This window comes from Saimiri boliviensis, chromosome 12 (assembly GCF_048565385.1).
Source record: "Saimiri boliviensis isolate mSaiBol1 chromosome 12, mSaiBol1.pri, whole genome shotgun sequence".
Taxonomy (NCBI): Eukaryota; Metazoa; Chordata; class Mammalia; order Primates; family Cebidae; genus Saimiri; species Saimiri boliviensis.
The window spans coordinates 42,674,109-42,686,183 of record NC_133460.1 but is presented as its reverse complement, the minus strand read 5'-3'; the positions used below and the strand labels follow the sequence as shown (position 1 = coordinate 42,686,183).

At 45.4% G+C, this 12,075-nt stretch overlaps 1 protein-coding gene and 1 pseudogene across 3 annotated transcripts in view; one reads left to right on the top strand and one right to left on the bottom strand.

The window, feature by feature from the left end:
* Positions 1-12,075, bottom strand: part of NRBF2 (nuclear receptor binding factor 2) — a 45,661-nt gene that overhangs the window by 32,342 nt on the left and 1,244 nt on the right. The window lies entirely within an intron of this gene.
* LOC120367522 (U4 spliceosomal RNA) lies at positions 523-649 on the top strand (annotated as a pseudogene).

Sequence of the window (12,075 nt, the reverse complement as noted above, 5' to 3'; positions counted from 1 at the left end):
AAAATACAAAAAATTAGCTGGGCATGGTGGCACGTGCCTGTAATCCCAGCTACTCAGGAGGCTGAGGCAGGAGATTTGCCTGAACCCAGGAGGCAGAGGTTGCGGTGAGCCGAGATCGCGCCATTGCACTCCAGCCTGGGAAACAAGAGCGAAACTCCGTCTCAAAAAAAAAAACAAAAAACATTTATTCTGGGTCAGGCACGGTGGCTCACGCCTGTAATCCCAGCACTTTGGGAGGCTGAGGCGGGTGGATCACAAGGTCAAGAGATAGAGACCATCCTGGTCAACATGGTGAAACCCCGTCTCTACTAAAAATACAAAAAATTAGCTGTGTATGGTGGCGCGTGCCTGTAATCCCAGCTACTCAGGAGGCTGACGCAGGAGAATTGCCTGAACCAGGAGGCAGAGGTTGTGGTGAGCCGAGATCGCACCATTGCACTCTAGCCTGGCTAACAAGAGCGAAACTCCGTTTCAAAATAAATAAATAAATAAAAATAAAAGGAGAGAAAAAAATACATGTTCAGCTTTGCACAGTGGCAGTATCATAGCCAATGAGGTTTATCCAAGGCACGATTATTGCTAATTGAAAACTTTTCCCTTGCCGGGCGCGGTGGCTCAAGCCTGTAATCCCAGCACTTTGGGAGGCCGAGGCGGGTGGATCACAAGGTCAAGAAATCAAGACCATCCTAGTCAACATGGTGAAACCCCGTCTCTACTAAAAATACAAAAAAAAATTAGCTGGGCATGGTGGCACGTGCCTGTAATCCCAGCTACTCAGGAGGCTGAGGCAGGAGAATTGCTTGAACCCAGGAGGCGGAGGTTGCGGTGAGCTGAGATCGTGCCATTGCACTCCAGCCTGGGTAACGAGAGTGAAACTCCGTCTCAAAAAAAAAAAAAAAAAAAAATTAGCTGGGCATGGTGGCGCGTGCCTGTAATCCCAGCTACTCAGGAGGCTGAGGCAGAAGAATTGCCTGAACCCAGGAGGCGGAGGTTGCGGTGAGCCGAGATCACGCCATTGCACTCCAGCCTGGGTAACAAGAGCGAAACTCTGTCTCAAAAAAAACAAAAAAAAAAAAAAAAAAGAAAACTTTTCCCAATACCCCGCCCATGATGCCTTGAAATATAGTCGGCACTGAATTTTTGACAGTCTCTACAGAGACTGATTTAAAAAAAAAAAAAAAGAAAAAAAATACATGTTCAATACTACCTTCTTTCCCAAAAGAAAACGTTACTACTTTCTATAACTCTCGATTTATTTCTGTGTCCTTGGGGAAAGCTGTTTCGTAAAGAGGAAAAGACAAAGAACACCACATGAACACAGTACGTACTGAAAAGTCCCCAAAGTAAAATCTAATATATACCTGACTTTACGGTAGAGTCTTCAGTTGAAAGAGAAACCTCACTCACTCTCCCTTTCCCAATCAGTGTGAGTCTCCTACAAACAAGTAGCACACAATATCTCAAATCAATAAGCACTGAATTGACTGTCTTACAAATATAATGCAATTATATTGAAGATAACTGCTCAAGATAACTCTTAGAGAATTCCAGGAAATAATCCTTTTTTTTTTTTTTTTGAGATGAAGTCTTGCTCTGTCACTCAGAGCTACAGTGCAGTGGTGTGCACTTGACTCGCTGCAAACTCCGTGTCTGGGGTTCAAGCGATTCTCCTTCCTTAGCCTCCCAAGCAGCTGTGACTACAGGCATGAGCCACTATGCCTGGCTAATCTTTGTTTTGTTTTTTGATAGGAAGTTTCACTCGGTAACCGGGCTGGAGTGCAATGGCATGATCTTGGCAGGTTCAAGCAATTCTCCTGCCTCCTCCTCCCATGTAGGTGGGATTACAGGCGCCTGCCACCACACCTGGTTAATTTTTGTTTTTAGTAAAGATGGGTTTCACCACATTGTCCAGGCTGGTCTCAAACTCCTAACCTCAGGTGATTTACCTGCCTCAGCCTCCCAAAGTGCTGGGATTACAGGCATGAGCCGCCACACCCAGGCTAATTTTTATATTTTTAGTAGTTATGGGGTTTTGCCATGTTGCCCAAGCTGGTCTCAAACTCCTGATCTTGTGATCCACCTGCCTCAGCCTCCCAAGTGCTGGGATTACAAGCGTTGACCCACAGCGCCCAGCCCCAGGAAGACCTCTTTTTAAGTCTAAAGATCAACTTCTCCCATATGCAGGTCAGCCTGCATCTTTTTGCTTCCTTTAACCTTTAGTTTAGCTTTTTTTTTTTTTTTTTTTCCAGAACTGTCACCATTTGCTATGAGGACAGAGAGAATCTAATGCAGTCTCTTCCAGATTACATGATGCAACCCACTAATTGGTTGTGAAGTCCATTTAGCAGGTTACAACTAGCATTTTTATTTTTTTGTTAATTCTTTTTTAATGCAGAAAGCTGAAACTGGATATTTATTTTTGAAATGGAGTCTCACTCTGTCGCCAGCCTGGAGTGCAGTGGCAGGATCTTGGCTCACTGTAACCTCCGGCTCCCAGGTTGAAGGGATTCTCCTGCCTCAGCCTCCTGAGTAGCGGTGACTACAGGCAAGTGCCACCATGCCCAGCTAATTTTTGTTATTTTTAGTAGAGACCGTATTTCACCATGTTGGCCAGGATTGTCTTAATCTCTCGACCTCGTGATCCGCCCACCTCAGCCTCCCAATGGCTGGGTGACTGTGCTCAGCCACAACTAGTATTTTTAAAACATGTAACTGTAGGGACTCCGTGTTTGGATCCCCTTCCACGAACACTCACAGAAGCCATTTTTCTCTATCCTGGATTTCCCCTCTGGAGTCCCCTTCCACACTCTCTCATGGAAGCCTGTCTTCCCCTCCTAAACTCCATCTCTCTCTATTGCCTTCCACTCAGTGTGAAAGCTGCTTTCCTCTCCTGGATTCCATCTTTCTGGATTCTCTCACTCAGTGTGAGAGTTAGTTGTTTCCTTCTCTCTCCTTCTCCTGTTTCTCTTTAAATAAATCACTTTCTACATTTTTGAATCAGGCATTTACTGCGCGCTGTGTCATGGTTCCCTCTCTCATTCTTGAGAGGGCAGGAGACCAAGAACCTGGAGAAACGTCCTCTCAGGGGAGCTGAGGGCACTCTTAACCCCAATATTACATTTTGAAGAGCCAGCCAGAAGAGTAGTACAGCCAGAAAAGGGGTAAAGCCAGGGAAGGGGTACAGGTGAAGACAATGACTTCAAAACCTAGTTAAGGTAGTGGAAATAGACTCGTGGATTCATCACACTCAGCTGAAGCCTTGGATACTTCCTGGGGAAAGTCAGACCCTCCACTCTGCAGGCTGAAGTTCCCGGAGATTACCCTTCATCCACCTGTGAGCCATTAGAAAATCTACATGTTGGCCGGGCGCGGTGGCTCAAGCCTGTAATCCCAGCACTTTGGGAGGCCGAGGCGGGTGGATCATAAATAAGGTCAAGAGATCGAGACCATCCTGATCAACATGGTGAAACCCCGTCTCTACTAAAAATACAAAAATTAGCTGGGCGTGGTGGCGCGTGCCTGTAATCCCAGCTACTCAGGAGGCTGAGGCAGGAGAATTGCCCGAACCCAGGAGGTGGAGGTTGCGGTGAGCCGAGATCGCGCCATTGCACTCCAGCCTGGGTAACAAGGGCGAAATTCCATCTCAAAAAAAAAAAAAAGAAAAAGAAAATCTACATGTTTTTCCAACAAGATCTTCAGGGAAGCAACCACTCATAAGCCTAATTTATATCCTGGCATTAAAAGGACTATAACCCTCAACTTTGCTCTCTCTCAAACTCTCATCATCTTTTTCATAGTGGGAAAGGAACCTGCCTCTTTCTAGGAAAAATGCTGCTATTTTATAAACCAGGTAAATGTTGTTTTGAACACAGAACCCAGGAATCAATCAAACACAGGGCTAAAAATCTTCCAGAAACAGTATTGTGAGGCTTAACAACTGGCTGTCCTGGCTCTATTCTCTCCTAGGCTCATTTATAACCATTCTATATTTGTTGGCCTCTGGGCCTCTCATCTTTAACCACTTTGTCACATTCATTTCTTCTAGAACCATAAGGTCACAAATAATCCTGCTGGTGGAACCCCAGATGTCCTTGGCTTGTGGGCTCTATTGTGGACCTCTAGATCAACCTGCACCCTTGAAAAGCTCCCCTCTGGAGGAAACCTCAACTGCAGGGCCCATTCTAGGCCCCATCTCAGCAGGAAGTAGTTAGAGGATTGACGCCCGTGTTCCAAACAGAAATTGAGCTTTCCTGTTTGAAGGGGGAGAAGGGGGAATGGGTCCACAAGGGGGCGCAGTTTTAAGGGCAAGGACTTCCCAGCGACATGACCCCCTCCCACCTCTCTCCATCTGGGAGATTTAACAGTTAATGGTGCAGGGCATGGTGGCTCACGCCTGCAAACCTAGCACTTTGGGAGGCCGAGGTGGGTGGATTGCCTGAAGTCAGAAGTTCAAGACCAATCTGGCCATCATGGTGAAACCCCGTATTTAAAAAAAAAAAAAAAATTAAAATAAAAAAAAAATTTTTTTAAGTTAATGTTTAAATTTCACGGGCACAAGAAGAAACAAAAAGTCAATCACTCCAGTGGAAGTTCTAAGGAACTCTTTTCATTGGTCTGGGGTCTTAGAGAAGGTGGGGGTTCCTCCCAGGTTAAAAGTCCCCTTCTTCCACACCCCTTTGGACTCCATGTTTGGATCTCCTTCCACGGACACTCCTGTGGAAGCCATTTTTCTCTATCCTGGATTTCCCCTCTGGAGTCCCCTTCCGCACTCCCTCGTGGAAGCCTGTCTTCCCCTTCTAAACTCCATCTCTCTCTCTCTTCCCTTCCACTCAGTGTGGAAGCTGCTTTCCTCTCCTAGATTCCATCTTTCTGGATTCTCTCAGTGTGAGAGTTGGCCATTTCTCTCTCCTCCTGTTTCTCTCTCTCTTTAATCACTTTCTACCAAAAAAAAGAAAAATATGTAACTGTAAACCAGGCACAATGGCTCAAGCCTCTAATCCCAGCACTTTGGGAGACTGAGGCAGGTGGATTACCTGAGGTCCGGAGTTTGAGACCAGCCAGATCAACATGGAAAAACTGCATCTCTACTAAAAATACAAAAATTAGCTGGGTGTGGTGGTGCATGCCTGTAATCCCAGCTACTCAGGAGGCTGAGGCAGGAGAATCCCTTGAACCTGGGAGGCGGAGGTTGAACTCCAGCCTGGGCAACAAGAGCAAAACTCCGTCTCAAAAAAATATATATATCTAATTGTAAATAGTAGAGTTCATCACATACAGCAAAAAGTTTTGTTTTTGGTGAAATTTATGAGAGCCCTGCAGTTTTGCACAATTCCAGGAGCCATTTTCTACAATGGAGCAGCTCTACAGTAATACTCTGTGTTGTCATTCTGCAAAAATTTCTTTGTGGACCACAATCAAAACACATAAACACTGATTTATAGAAAGCTCAATATTCTACTTTGAATCTTTCTTTTTCTTAAGATGTCATTTCGCCCTTTTTGCCCAGGCTGGAGTGCAATGGTGTCCTCTCTGCTCACTGCAACCTCTGCCTCCCAGATTCAAGTGATTCTCCTGCCTCAGCCTCCCGAGTAGCTAGGATTACAGGCATGCGACATCACACCTGGCTAACTGTATTTTTAGTAAAGACAGGGTTTTAGCATGTTGCCCAGGTTGGTCTCAAAATCCTGACCTCATGTGATCCACCTGCCTTGGCCTCCCAAAGTCCTCAAATTACAGATGTGAGACACCATACCCAACCTAATCTTCCTTTCAAATCCCACTATCACCACTGACCCAGCATTTCAAAGTCTTCATCTGTAAAATGGGAGGAATATCTCATATTTAGCTATTAAGAGGAAAAGATTAAAAATACACATGACATGTCCAATGCCAATCCCATCACTCAGCAATAATTGCTGGATATCTTAGTGCTCTCTACCTCCTTTTTCCAGAGTGCTTCCATTATGCCCAGCTTGTGGCAAAGAAATTTTCCTTGGAATTTTTCAGGGCAACAAACAAGGGGTTCAAACTGCCTCTTTTTACCTTGAAGATTTTAAAGCCAACATAATTAACAAGGGATAGTTATAAGGGCTCCAGGCATGTACATGGCCATTCCTTGGACCATGATACCTGATTACTTTTCTAACAGAAGCTGGAATGCAAAAGACTTGCTTCATTAACTCCCTCAAGTGATTTAAAAACTGACCACTCTAAGCCAGGTGCGGTGGCTCAAGCCTGTAATCCCAGCACTTTGGGAGGCCGAGGTGGGTGGATCACGAGGTCAAGAGATCGAGACCATCCTGGTCAACATGGTGAAACCCCATCTCTACTAAAAATACAGAAAACTAGCTGGGCGTGGTGGCGCGTGCCATTGCACTCCAGCCTGGGTAACAAGAGCAAAACTCCGTTTCAAAAAAAAAAAAAAAAAAAACAAACTGACCACTCTGGAGGGAAGCTGTTACTCAAACATTCTCAGCACTCTTAAGGGCTAAACACATAGAAAATGTTTGTGGCCAGGCAGTCACATGGACCCTGTCTTTGCAGCAGAGGAAAGCAAAACATGAGCATACAAATGAAGGTCTAACGTCACTTTCCAAATCAGCAGCAAACCAAAGAACTAGAAATTATTTCACACAAGTTTTGACATTTGTTACCAACAGTCACACTGACAAAGTATGTGGAAATACATACCTAAATATACACTAAGTAATTATAAGTCATAATTTTTTCCTATTTAAAATTGACAGGCTGGGCAGAGTGGCACACCCTGCAATTCCAACACTTTGGGAGGTTGAGGCAGGAAGACTGCTTGAGGCCAGGAGTTCAAGATCAGCGTGGGCAACACAGCAAGACTCCATGTCTACAGAAAGTTTTTTTTAAAAATTAGCTGGGCATGGTGGTACAAACCTGTAGTCCCAGCTACTGGGGAGGGCTAAGGCAGGAGGATCCCTTGAGTGTGGGCGAAAGAGTAAGACTCTGCCTCTTAAAAGAAAAATAGACAAGGCCAGGCATGGTGGCTCATGCCTGTAATCCCAGCACTTTGGGAGGCCCAGAAGGGCAGATCATGAAGTCAAGAGATCGAGACCATCCTGGCTAACATGGTAAAACCCACTCTTAAAAAAAAAAAAAAAAGAAAGAAAAGAAAAATTGACCAAAAACCCTTAATGAAACAAACTTATTCAGAGTGCAAAGACTAGCTATTCTTTTCTTAAGTATAATTTTTCTTTTGACAAACTTCAACCAGAGAATTAGAATGCATTATCTGTGGTACATATTAAAATGAATATTTCAAACTAGTCTCTTCCAGATATTAAAAATTCACTGTGAGGAATTTCTGAGGATCAATACTGGAGCAGAGGTACTAAATGCTAACACAGAATCTACAGTTCAGTAATAGATGAGAACCACATTGAAATGAACATGAGTACAATCTGGCAGTATTACTATCAAGAGGTCTTGATATCAAAACAAGTCGTGATTCATAATGTATTTAAGTCACTGACCTAAGTAATTACCTAATTCTCTCCATTTAGGCTTATTTATCTGTAAAACTGGAAAACACATCTTACTAAGTTCTGAGGATGCTCTGAGGACACATGATTACAAATCCATGTACCATGAGTCCTTATATACAATGAATTTGGAATACACTATGATGTCATTAGACAAAGCTTAATGCATTAGCAACTCTGAGAATTAAAAAAAAAAAGCTTGTATAATACTAACGGAATTCTCAAAGGCATTCAAATTATAGCACTGAGGACTCTCTCTCATCTTGAGTCAACTAGATATTAGGTGTTCATTGACATAAAAGAATGTCAGAATTTTCCAAAAAACCCCATATTATAAAACTGAGTGATGCCGGGCGCGGTGGCTCAAGCCTGTAATCCCAGCACTTTGGGAGGCCGAGGCGGGTGGATCACAAGGTCGAGAGATCGAGACCAACCTGGTCAACATGGTGAAACCCCGTCTCTACTAAAGGTGCAAAAAATTAGCTGGGCATGGTGGCACGTGTCTGTAATCCCAGCCACTCAGGAAGCTGAGGCAGGAGAATTGCCTGAACCCAGGAGGCGGAGGTTGCGGTGAGCCGAGATCACGCCATTGCACTCCAGCCTGGGTAACGAGAGCGAAACTCAGTCTCAAAAAAAAAAAAAAAAAAAAAAAAAACTGAGTGACAATTCTGAATGCCAGAGGCTGTAACTGGTCCTCAATCAAGTTAACTGTCAATGTCTGTTCTATTGTTATCTTCGAATAAACAATTATGCTGGAAATCAGATCTTTGAAGCTTCAAATGGTTCAAGAATTCAAGGTGGCTGGGCGCGGTGGCTCATGCCTGTAATCCCAGCACTTTGGGAGGCCAAGGCGGGTGGATCATGAGGTCAAGAGATCGAAACCATCCTGGTCAACATGGTGAAACCCCGTCTCTACCAAAAATACAAAAATTAGCTGGGCATGGTGGCGCACGCCTGTAGTCCCAGCTACTCGGGAGGCTGAGGCAGGAGAATTGCTTGAACCCAGGAGACAGAGGTTGCGGTGAGCCGAGATCGCACCATTGCACCAGCCTGGGTAACAAGAGCGAAACTCCGTCGCAAAAAAAAGAATTCAAGGTGCCAAATTTCTGATATTTGCCCACATAAATTTTATGGCTGGAATTCGTAGTTATCCTAGCCTGCTTAAAAGACTCTGTTGGGGCCGGGCGCGGTGGCTCAAGCCTGTAATCCCAGCACTTTGGGAGGCCGAGGCGGGTGGATCATGAGGTCAAGAGATCAAGACCATCCTGGTCAACATGGTGAAACCCCGTCTCTACTAAAAATACAAAAAATTAGCTGGGCATGGTGGCGTGTGCCTGTAATCCCAGCTACTCAGGAGGCTGAGGCAGGAGAATTGCCTGAACCCAGGAGGCGGAGGTTGCGGTGAGCTGAGATCACGCCATTGCACTCCAGCCTGGGTAACAAGAGCGAAACTCCGTCTCAAAAAAAAAAAAAAAAAAAGACTCTGTTGACATTCACTCAGTTTTATAAAAAGAATTTAGGCCAGGTGTGGTGGCTCACGCCTGTAATCCAAGCACTTTGGAGGCCAGGCAGGCAGATTACCTGAGGTCAGGAGTTCAAGACCAGGCTGACCAACATGGTGAAACCCCATCTTAAAAAAAAAAAAAAAAGCCGGGCGCGGTGGCTCAAGCCTGTAATCCCAGCACTTTGGGAGGCGGAGGCGGGTGGATCACGAAGTTGAGAGATCAAGACCATCCTGGTCAACATGGTGAAACCCAGTCTCTACTAAAAATTCAAAAAATTAGCTGGGCGTGGTGGCGCGTGCCTATAATCCCAGCTACTCAGGAGGCTGAGGCAGGAGAATTGCCTGAGCCCAGGAGGCGGAGGTTGCGGTGAGCCGAGATCGCGCCATTGCACTCCAGCCTGGGTAACAAGAGCGAAACTCCGTCTCAAAAAAAAAAAAAAAAAGAAAGAAAAAAGAAGAATTTAAACAGTCTTGCCACCATTTAACTAATTTTTCCTAAACTGGTAGTGATTCTGCAGTTCCATCTGCAACTGTCACCCAGTTCCAGTCTTCTCACAAAACACCACACACTCGTGGAGCAGTTGGCTGGGGTTATGCTGCAGCCAAATAAAGTGAAACTACTGGAACTGAACCAATGATCATTTTGCAAGGACACCTGAATGCTGAAGCACTTTGTAAACAGCTGATTACTTCTAGGAACACTCCTATGAAGTTTCAGTATTGAGACATCCATTATATTTCATTGCAAACTACATGTCGTCTTAAAAACAAGAAAAGGGCCGGGCGTGGTGGCTCACGCCAGGAGGCTGAGGCAGGAGAATTGCCTGAACCCAGGAGGCGGAGACTGCGGTGAGCGGAGATCACGCCATTGCACTCCAGCCTGGGTAACAAGAGTGAAACTCCATCTCAAAAAAAAAAAAAAACAAGAAAAGTTGGGCTGGGCGCAGTGGTTCACACCTATAATCCCAGCACTTTGGGAGGATCACGAGATCAAGAGATCGAGACCATCCTTGTCAACAAGGTGAAACCCCGTCTGTACTAAAAATACAAAAAAAATTAGGCCGGGCGCGGTGGCGCAAGCCTGTAATCCCAGCACTTTGGGAGGCCGAGGCGGGTGGATTGCGAGGTCGAGAGATCAAGACCATCCTGGTCAACATGGTGAAACCCCGTCTCTACTAAAAATACAAAAAATTAGCTGGGCATGGTGGCGCGTGCCTGTAATCCCAGCTACTCAGGAAACTGAGGCAGGAGAATTGCCTGAACCCAGGAGGCGGAGGTTGCAGTGAGCCGAGATTGGGCCATTGCACTCCAGCCTGGGTAACAAGGGCGAAACTCCATCTCAAAAAAAAAAAAAAAATTAGCTGGGCATGATGGTGCGTGCCCGTAGTCCCAGCTACTCAGGAGGCTGAGGCAGGAGAATTGCTTGAACCCAGGAGGCGGAGGTTGCGGTGAGCCGAGATCGTGCCATTGCACTCCAGTCTGGGTAACAACAGGAAAATTCCATCTCAAAAAAATAAATAAAAACAACAACAACAAAGTTTGGTATTCAAGAAGGGTTGATAAATAAAAAAAGAAACAAACAAAAAATAAAAAAGAAAAAAGAAGGCCAGGTGCAGTGGCTTACGCCTGTAATCCTAGCACTTGGGAGGCCGAGGTGGGTGGATCACCTGAGGTCAGCAGTTCAAGACCAGCCTGGCCATTATGGTGGAACCCCATCTTAAAAAAAATAAACAAATAAAAAGAAAAAAGAAAAGTGCAAGACAGTTCCCTGGTTAGAGTCAGAGTCTCTCTGTCGCCCAGGTTGGAGTGCAGTGGCACGATCTCGGCTTGCTGCAACCTCCACCTCTGGACTCAAGTGGTCCTCCCACCTCAGCCTCCGGGGCTGGGACGGCAGGCAGGCAGGCGTCACCACGCCAGGTTATTTTTGTATTTTTTTTTGTTTTTGTCGAGATCAGGTTTCACCATGTTGCCCAGGCTGGTGTAAAACTCCTGAGCTCCTGATCCACCCGTCTCGGTGTCCCAAAGTGCTGGGATTACAGGCATGAGCCACGCTGCGGTGCCTGGCCAGTTCCCTGGTTTAACAACAACTCACAAATGGCTGGTCCAAAGGTGGTGAGCTATCTCAACTGATTGTTCAGTCAGTTACAGATCGAACTCCTTGCTCTACTCTTTCCCCGCTTCTCACTACTGCACTTGACTAGTCTTAAAAACAAATAGAAATTGCCGGGCGCGGTGGCTCACGCCTGTAATCCCAGCACTTTGGGAGGCTGAGTCGGGTGAATCACGAGGTCAGAAGATCGAGACCATCCTGGCTAACAGGGTGAAACCCCGTCTCTATTTAAAAAAAAAAAAGAAAAAGAAAAAAAAGAAAAAAAAAAACGCCGGGCGCGGTGGCTCAAGCCTGTTATCCCAGCACTTTGGGAGGCCGAGGCGGGTGGATCACGAGGTCAAGAAATCGAGACCATCCTGGTCAACATGGTGAAACCCCGTCTCTACTAAAAATATAAAAAAATCAGCTGGGCATGGTGGCGCGTGCCTGTAATCCCAGCTACTCAGGAGGCTGAGGCAAGAGAATTGCCTGAGCCCAGGAGGCGGAGGTTGTGGTGAGCCGAGATCACGCCATTGCACTCCAGCCTGGGTAACAAGAGCGAAACTCCGTCTCAAAAAAAACCTCACAAATGTAGTCCAATTCTACAGGTAAAAGTTATTAAGCGTAAATAACTCTTACCACCTGGGACAAGGCCCAACTTAAAACTGGGAGGGGCTCCTCACAGCAGCTAACCGGGAACCAGTGATTTGGTCCAATAATCTTACACTTTTAAAGCTCAATTTCAAACCTTTATTCTACAAATAGATTTTAAATTAAGGGCTTATGGTCTGGCTATAATCGCTAACTCTTACACTGTACTATGTACTTATTACAGTTCTAAGTGCTTTACACCTATTTACTCCTTTAATCCGGACAACAAATCTGAAGCAGAGTGAGGTCAAGTAGTTCGCCCAAGGTAACATAGCTATCAAGTGACAAGGTTAGAATTCAAATCCAAGTAGCATAGCTTC